Here is a 9,257-nt window from a genome sequence, read left to right as displayed (position 1 = left end):
GAGAACTGGAAGGAAAGGCGGACAAAGGAAGTGTTGGCTTTGGGGATGACCAGTGAAATATACCTGCTACCTGCTAGAGTGTGTGCTACGGGTGGGTGTTGCTATGGTGACCAGTGAGCTGAGATAAGGCAGGGATTTACCTAGCAAAGACTTATAGATGACCTGGAGCCAGTGGGTTTGTTGACAAATATGTGGTGAGGGCCAGCCAACGAGAGCATACAGGTCGCAGTGGTGGGTAGTTTATGGGGCTTTGGTGACAAAACGGATGGCTGAATATAGTGTTGGAGGCTATTTTTTAAATAAAAATCGCCGAAGTCAAGGATCGGTTGGATAGTCCATTTTACGAGGGTATGTTTGGCAGCATGAGTGAAGGAGGCTTTGTTGCGAAGTAGGAAGCCGATTCTAGAGTTAATTTGGATTGGATATGCTTAATGTGAGTCTGGAAGGAGAGTTTACAGTCTAACCATACACCTAGGTATTTGTAGTTGTTCACATATTCTAAGTCAGAACTGTCCAAAGTAGTGATGCTAGTCGGGCGGGCGGGTGTGGGCAGCAATCGGTTGTAGAGCATGCATTTCGTTTTACTTGCATTTAAAAGCAGTTGGAGGCCGCAGAAGGAGTGTTGTATGGCATTGAAGCTCATTTGGAGGTTTGTTAGTACAGTGTCCAAAGAAGGGCCAGATGTATACATAATGGTGTCGTCTGCGTAGAGGTGGATCAGAGAATCACAAGCACCAGCAAGAACGACATCATTGATATATACAGAGAGAAGAGTCGGCCCAAAAATTGAACCCGGTGGCACCCCTTAGAGCTGCCAGAGGTCTGGACAGCTGGGCCTCCGATTTGACACACTGAACTCGATCTGAGAAGTAGTTGGTGAACCAGGCAAGGCAGTCAATTGAGAAGCCAAGGCTATTGAGTCTGCCGATAAGAATGCGGTGATTGACAGAGTCAAAAGCCTTGGCCAGGTCGATGAAGACGGCTGCCAAGTACTGCCTTTTATCGATTGTTTAGGACCTTGAGCGTGGCTGAGGTGCACCCATGACCAGCTCGGAATCCAGATTGCATAGTGGAGAAGGTACAGTGGAATTCTGGGTGAAGGAGAAGCAGGGAGGGGGGGGGGCTTGGGCAAGTTGATGCAGGGGGTGCTGAGCTGTTGGCCGGGGTAAGGGTAGCCAGGTGGAACGCATGGCCAGCCGTAGAAAAATGCTTTTATAAATTATCGATGATCGTAGATTTATCGGTGGTGACAGGGTTTCCTATCCTCAGTGCAGTGGGCAGCTGGGTGGAGGTGCTCTTATTCTCCATGGACTTTACACTGTCCCAAAACATTTTGGAATTAGTGCTACAGGATGAAAATTTCTGTTTGAAAAATCTAGCCTTTGCTTTCCTAACCTTTGCTTTCCTTTGTGTTCCTGACTTCCCTGAAAAGTTGCTTATCACAGGGGTTATTCGATGCTAATGCAGAACGCCACAGGATGTTTTTGTGCTGGTCAAGGGCAGTCAAGTTTGGGGTGAACCAAGGGTTATGTCTGTTCTTAGTTCTACATTTTTTGAATGGGGCATGCTTATTTAAGATGTTGAGGAAAGCACATTTAAAGAGCAACCAGGCATCCTCTACTGACGGGATGAGGTCCATATCCTTCCAGGATACCCGGGCCAGGTCGATTAGAAAGGCCTGCTTGCTGAAGTGTTTTAGGGAGTGTTTGACAGTGATTAGGGGTGGTCATTTGACCGTGGACCCATTACACACGCAGGCAATAAGTCAGTGATCTTTGAGATCCTGGTTGAAAACAGCAGAGGTGTATTTAGAGGGCGAGTTGGTCAGGATGATATCTATGATTACGGATATAGGGTTGTACCTGGTAGGTTCCTTGATAATTTGTGTGCGATTGAGGGCATCTAGCTTAGATTGTAGGACGGCCGGGATGTTATTAAGCATGTCCCAGTTTAGGTCACCTAACAGTACAAACTCTGAAGATAGATGGGGGGCAATCAATTCACATATGGCATCCAGGGCACAGCTGGGGGCTGAAGGGGGTCTATAACAAGCGGCAACAGTGAGAGACTTATTTCTGGAAAGGTGGATTTTTAAAAGTAGAAGGTTACAGACCTCGATAGTATGACAGAACTCTGCAGGCTATCTCTGCAGTAGATTTCAACTCCGCCCCCTTTGGCAGTTCTATCTTTTAAAAAACACATTTTACCCCCTTTTGTGGTGTCCAATTGTTAGTAATTACTATCTTGTCTCATCGCTACAACTCCCGTACGGGCTCGGGATAGACGAAGGTCGAAAGCCATGCATCCTCGTAACACAACCCAACCAAGCCGCACTGCTTCTTAACACAGCGCGCATCCAACCCGGAAGCCAGCCGCACCAATGTGTCGAAGGAAACACCGTGCAACGGGCGACCTTGGTTAGCACGCACTGCGCCCGGCCCGCCACAGGAGTCGCTGGTGCGCGATGAGACAAGGATATCCCTACCGACCAAACCCTCCCTAACCCGGACGACGCTAGGTCAATTGTGCGTCACTTCATGGACCTCCCGGTTGCGGCTGGCTGCGACAGAGCCTGGGCGCGAACCCAGAGTCTCTGGTGGCACAGCTGGCAGTTTAATCTTGTCGGGAAAATGTTATAGTTAGGGATGGAAATTTCTGGATTTTCTTCCTAAGCCAGGATTCAGACACGGCTAGGACATCAGTGTTGGCGGAGTGTGCTAAAGCAGTGAATAAAACAAACTTAGGGAGGAGGCTTCTGATGTTAAAATGCATGAAACCAAGGCTTTTACGTTTACAGAAGTCAACAAATGAGAGCTCCTGGGAAATTGGAGTGGTGCTGGAGGCTGCAGGGCCTGGGTTAACCTCTACATCACCAGAGGAACAGAGGAGGAGTAGGATAAGGGTATTGCTAAAGGGTATAAGAACTGGTCGTCTAGTGCATTCGGAACAGAGAGTAAAAGTAGCAGATTTCTGGGCGAGGAAGAATAGATTCAAGGCATAATCTACAGACAAGTGTATGGTAGGATGTGAGGACAGTGGAGGTAAACCTAGGCTTTGAGTGACGATGAGAGAGGTTTTGTCTCTAGAGGCACCAGATAAGCCAGGTGAGGTCACCGCCTGTATGGGGGGTGGAACAAAAAGGCTATCTAAGGCATATTGGGCAGGGCTGGAGGCTCTACAGTGAAAGAAGACAATAATCACTAACTAAACAGCAATAGACAAGGCATATTGACATCAGGGAGAGGCATGTGTAGCCGAGTTATCATAGGGTCCAGAGAGTAGCAATAGATAAGTCATGGAGCCAATTCGGTAGTCGCTACTAAACTAGGCAAGCTGGAGACACTGGGATTCAGACAGCTAGCAAGCCGGGGATAGCAGATGGGCCTACGGCAACGTCGTAACGGAAGAGCGTGTTGAAACCACCTCGTACAGTTACGTTGGCAGATCAGTCGTGATGGATCAGCGGGGTTCCGTGTCGGCAGTAAAGGGTCCAGGCCAATTGGCAAAAGAGGTATTGTAGCCCAAGAATTGGCTGATGGACCTCTTCGGCTAGCCAGGAGATGGGCCTAGCTCGAGGCTAGCTCCAGGCTAACTGGTGCTTTCTTCGGGATAAAGACGTTAGCCAGGAGTAGCCACTCGGATAGCAGCTAGCTAGCTGCGATGAACCAGTGTAAAGGTTCAGAGCTTGCGGTAGGAATCCGGAGATGTGGTAGAGAAAAAGCAGTCCGATATGCTCTGGGTTGATTTTGAAATCAATCAAACTTACAGGCTCTAACCAATAGTGCGAAAAAAAAGGTAGTGTGTGTGTGTGTGTGTGTGTGTGTGTGTGTGTGTGTGTGTGTGTGTGTGTGTGTGTGTGTGTGTGTGTGTGTGTGTGTGTGTGTGTGTGTGTGTGTGTGTGTGTGTGTGTGTGTGTGTGTGTGAAGTGATAAAACAACAGTAAAAAGACATTTGAAAATAAGACTAGAAAGGCTATATGCAGTCACCTGTTAGTCAGGCTTATTGAGGTAGTATGTACATGTAGGTATGGTTAAAGGGACTATGCATATATGATGAACAGAGAGTAGGAGAAGCGTAAAAAGAGGGTTTGGGCGGGTGGTGGGAAACAATGCAGATAGCCCGGTTAGCCAATGTGCGGGAGCACCGGTTGTTCGGGCCAATTGAGGTAGTATGTACATGAACATATAGTTAAAGTGACTATGCATATAAGATAAACAGAGAGTAGCAGCAGCGTAAAAGATGGGTTTGGGGGGGATACACAATGCAAATAGTCTGGGTAACCATTTGGTTAAATGTTCAGGAGTCTTATGGCTTGGGGGTAAAAACTGTTGAGAAGCCTTTTTGTCCTAGACTTGGCATTCCGGTACCGCTTGCCATGTGGTAGTAGAGAGAACAGTCTATGACTGGGCTGGGGTCGTTGACAATTTTTAGGGCCTTCCTCTGGCACTGCCTGGTGTAGAGGTCCTGGATGGCAGGCAGCTTTGCCCCAGTGATGTACTGGGCCGTACGCACTACCCTCTGAAGTGCCTTGCGGTCGGAGGCCGAGCAATTGCCGTACCAGGCAGTGATGCAACCAGATGCTCTCGATGTTGCAGCTGTAGAGCCTTTTGAGGATCTCAGGACCCATGCCAAATCTTTTTAGTTTCCTGAGGGGGAATATGCTGTGTCGTGCCCTCTGCACAACTGTTTTGGTGTGTTTTGGACCATTCTAGTTTGTTGGTGATGTGGACACCAAGGAATTTAAAGCTCTCGACCTGCTCCACTACAACCCTGTCGATGAGAATGGGGGCGTGCTCGGTGCTCCTTTTCCTGGAGTCCACAATCATCTCCTTAGACTTGGTTATGTTGAAGGATAGGTTGTTATTCTGGCACCACCCGGCCTGGTCTCTGACCTCTGACAGATAGGCTGTCTCGTCATTGTCGGTGATCAGGCCTACCACTGTTGTGTCGTCTGCAAACTTAATGATTGGGGTTGGAGTCGTGCCTGGTCATGCAGTTGTGGGTGAACAGGGAGTACAGGAGGGGACTGAGCACGCACCCCTGGAGCTCCAGTGTTGAGGATCAGTGTGGCAGATGTGTTGCTACCTACCCTCACCACCTGGGGGTGGCCCGTCAGGAAGTCCAGGATCCAGTTACAGAGGGAGGTGTTTAGTCCCAGGATCCTTAGCTTCGTGATGAGCTTTGAGGGTACTATGGTGTTGAACGCTGCGCTGTAGTCAATGAATAGCATTCTCACATAGGTGTTCCTTTTGTCCATGTGGGAAAGGGCAGTGTGGAGTCCAATAGAGATTACATCATCTGTGGATCTGTTTGGGCGGTATGCAAATTGGAGTGGGTCTAGGGTTTCTGGGATAATGGTGTTGATGTGAGTCATTACCAGCCTTTCAAAGCACTTCATGGCTACAGACGTGAGTACTACGGGTCTGTAGTCATTTAGGCAGGTTGCCTTAGTGTTCTATGGACTATGGTGGTCTGCTTGAAACTTGCTGGTATTACAGACTCAATCAGGGACATGTTGAAAATGTCAGTGAAGACACCTGCCAGTTGGTCAGCACATGCAGAGAGTACACTTCCTGGTAATCCGTCTGGCCCCGCAGCCTTGTGTATGTTGACCTGTTTAAACGTCTTACTCACGTCGGCTACGGAGAGCGTGATCACACAGTCGTCCGGAACAGCTGATGCTCTCATGCATGCCTCAGTGTTGCTTGCCTTGAAGCCAGCATAGAAGTGATTTAGCTCGTCTGGTAGGCTCGTGTCACTGGGCAGCTCGCGGCTGTGCTTCCCTTTGTAGTCTGTAATAGTTTGCAAGCCCTGCCACATCCGACGAGCGTCGGAGCCGGTGTAGTATGATTCAACCCTAGTCCTGTATTGATGCTTTGCCTGTTTGATGGTTCGTCCCGCACCTTGAAAGCGGCAGCTCTACCCTTTAGCTCAGTGCGAATTTTGCCTGTAATCCATGGCTTCTGGTTGGGGTATGAACGTACAGTCACTGTGGGGACGACGTCCTCAATGTACTTATTGACAAAGCATGTGACTGTTGTGGTGTATTCCTCAATGTCATCGGAAGAATCCCGGAACATGTTCCAGTCTGTGATAGCAAAACAGTCCTGTAGTTTAGCATCTGCATCATCTGACCACTTTTTTATAGGCCGAGTTACTGGTGCTTCCTGCTTTCATTTTTGCATGTAAGCAGGAATCAGGAGGATAGACTTGTGGTCGGATTTACCAAATGGAGGGCGAGGAAGAGCTTTGTACGCATCTCTGTGTGTGGAGTACAGGTGATCTAGATTTTCTTTCCCTCTGGTTGCACATTTAACATGTTGATAGAAATTTGGTAGAACTGATTTAAGTTTCCCTGCATTAAAGTCTCCGGCCACTAGGAGCGCCGCCTCTGGGTGAGCGGTTTCCTATGCTTATTTCCTTATACAGCTGACTGAGTGCGGTCTTAGTGCCCGTATCTGTTTGTGGTGGTAAATAACAGCCATGAAAAGTATAGCTGAGAATGCTCTAGGCAAGTGCAGACTGGTAGGAATTGGCCCGGGCTGAGGCTGGCTGATGTCCGAGTTAACGGTGAGGACCGCTAGCAGTTGCTAACTGACTACAAGCTAGTAGCTAGTTATCTGGCTAGGTTCTGATGGGGGTTCCGGTTCTAAAGTATAGAAATAGCAGGTCCATACCACATTGGGTGAGGCTGGTTGCCGTAGAGAATATTCAGTCTGTAGATGGAAAGTGAGATTAAAATATATATGAAATATATACGAAGAAAACTATATATACACTGGACAGGATGCGACAAGACAAAACACAAGTCCGACTGCTACTCCATCTTGGACACTATCTGTAAAAACGTTTAAATCCTCTTGGATTGACGAGGAATTGAAAAAATGGCATGGTTGAGAGGGATGAGGCAAAAGGAATGGCAAATAAGTCTGTCTGCAAAGGACCTCCAAATGACTGATGATTGGCTGAGAGAAATTGATGATAAAAAAAGATTGTGGGGGCTGTTTTGTTAGACTTCAGTGCGGCTTTTCACATTATTTGACATTTTGACATTAGCACAGATCTGTCTTTTTAAACGACTAGCACAAAGCTCCTACACCCATGCATACCCCACAAGACATGCCACCAGAGGTCTGTTTAAACGACAAGCACACAGCTCAGACACCCATGCATACCCCACAAGACATGCCACCAGAGGTCTGTTTAAACGACAAGCACACAGCTCAGACACCCATACATACCCCACAAGACATGCCACCAGAGGTCTCTTCACAATCCCCAAGTCCAGAACAGACTGTGGGAGGCACACAGTACTACATAGAGCCATGACTACATGGAGCTCTATTCCACATTAGGTAAGTGATGCAAGCAGAAGATTCAGATTTAAAAAACAAATACAAATACACCTTATGGAACACGGGACTGTGAAGCATAATAACATACGCACTATTCACACATGTGGATTTTGGGTTGTAGATATGTGGTAATGGAGTACGGGCCTGATGGCACACACTTAGTGTGTTGTGAATTCTGTAATGAATTTATGGTAATGATTTTAAAATTGTACAATTGCCGTGGTTTTGTCGGCCCCAGGAAGAGTAGCTGCTGCCTTGGCAGGAACTAATGGGGTTCCCTAATAAATACAAATATAATGAACTAGACCATTGTGTCAAAGTGGAACAATGTTTTGTTGATAAGTATATTAAAGTTCACTGCAGAGAAAATATCAGACTTGATTTGCAGATATGAAACTAGGATGTGAAAGAGGAACCAATCTTGTTAAATGGGTTTCACGCATGTTTGGAACAGTAATCCGGGTATGTGTAAAGGCTTCTAGGAGTAGTGGGTGGAGGAGTCAGACGCAGAGAGCAGGGTAGTTCAAAACGTGGATCCATATTCCAGGAACAGAGTAACGGTCACGCCAAACACAAGGGCGCATAAATACCAAGTCCAACAAACAGGACGAGACTGTCCGGGAAAACGGAATCCACAATAATCCACACACCATGAACCGGGAAAAACAAGCCTGCACAATAGCAGGCGGGCCTGCCGGGTTTAAATAGCCCAAAACAAAACCCAAACAAGAAACAGGTGAAACGAATCAGAAAAAACTAACTGAAACAGAAAAGGGGATCGGTGGCAGCTAGTATGCCGTCAACGACGACCGCCGAGCGCCGCCCGAACAGGAAGAGGCACCATCTTCAGCGGGATTCGTGACAGTATGATTCATAGGGGATTTCACAGTGGTCCATTAAAAATGTATAATTAAGCCTACTATAAAAGATATGTGACAAGGTGAGGTAACAACATGCAGTCTTATCAATCATTGCCCAATCCCCAAAATATGCTGGATGTATGCTGAAAATCAAACATAAAAAATTTAAAGGGGATTTTGGACTTTTTAATTCATTATACCCACTGATTCTTGAACAATATAACTTAGTTCAACTGTTGTCAGAAAACATAATATAATATAGTTTTACTCCATTGGTTGTAAAACTATCATATTGATGTCATGTATGGTTGGTCCTTGCATTTATATCACTGTCTATGAATATGGAAGTGGTTACGTTTTTTCCAGCTCCTTAGTTGTTTACCGAAACAGTGACGGGGTGCCTGTTTTGTTACTGTTATTGACTGCAGATTGCTCCTTAGCTGTTTACCGAAACAGTGACGGGGTGCCTGTTTTGTTACTGTTATTGACTGCAGATTGCTCCTTAGCTGTTTACCGAAACAGTGACAGGGTGTCTGTTTTGTTACTGTTATTGACTGCAGATTGCTCCTTAGCTGTTTACCGAAACAGTGACAGGGTGTCTGTTTTGTTACTGTTATTGACTGCAGATTGCTCCTTAGCTGTTTACCGAAACAGTGACAGGGTGTCTGTTTTGTTACTGTTATTGACTGCAGATTGCTCCTTAGTTGTTTACCGAAACAGTGACGGGGTGTCTGCTTTGTTACTGTTATTGACTGCAGATTGCTCCTTAGCTGTTTGATTTTCTCTTCAAATTGTAGGCTTACATTATGTCATATTGTGATATGAGCCATACTCAATAACAGGAGATCAGGCCTTGGTGTTGTTTATTCATGTCTCTTTATATGGTTTTATCTGGGCCTCCTGAGTGGCTCAGTGGTCTAAGACACTGCATCTGAGTTCGAACCCAGGCTGCATCATATCCAGATGTGATTGGGAGTCCCATAGGGAGATGGACAATTGGCATAACATTTTTTTTACATTTAAGTCTGGGTTTGGCTGGGGT

Source organism: Oncorhynchus keta, chromosome 14 (assembly GCF_023373465.1).
Source record: "Oncorhynchus keta strain PuntledgeMale-10-30-2019 chromosome 14, Oket_V2, whole genome shotgun sequence".
NCBI classification, from domain to species: Eukaryota; Metazoa; Chordata; class Actinopteri; order Salmoniformes; family Salmonidae; genus Oncorhynchus; species Oncorhynchus keta.
The sequence above is the reverse complement of the archived record's forward strand: the minus strand, read 5'-3'. Positions refer to the sequence as shown.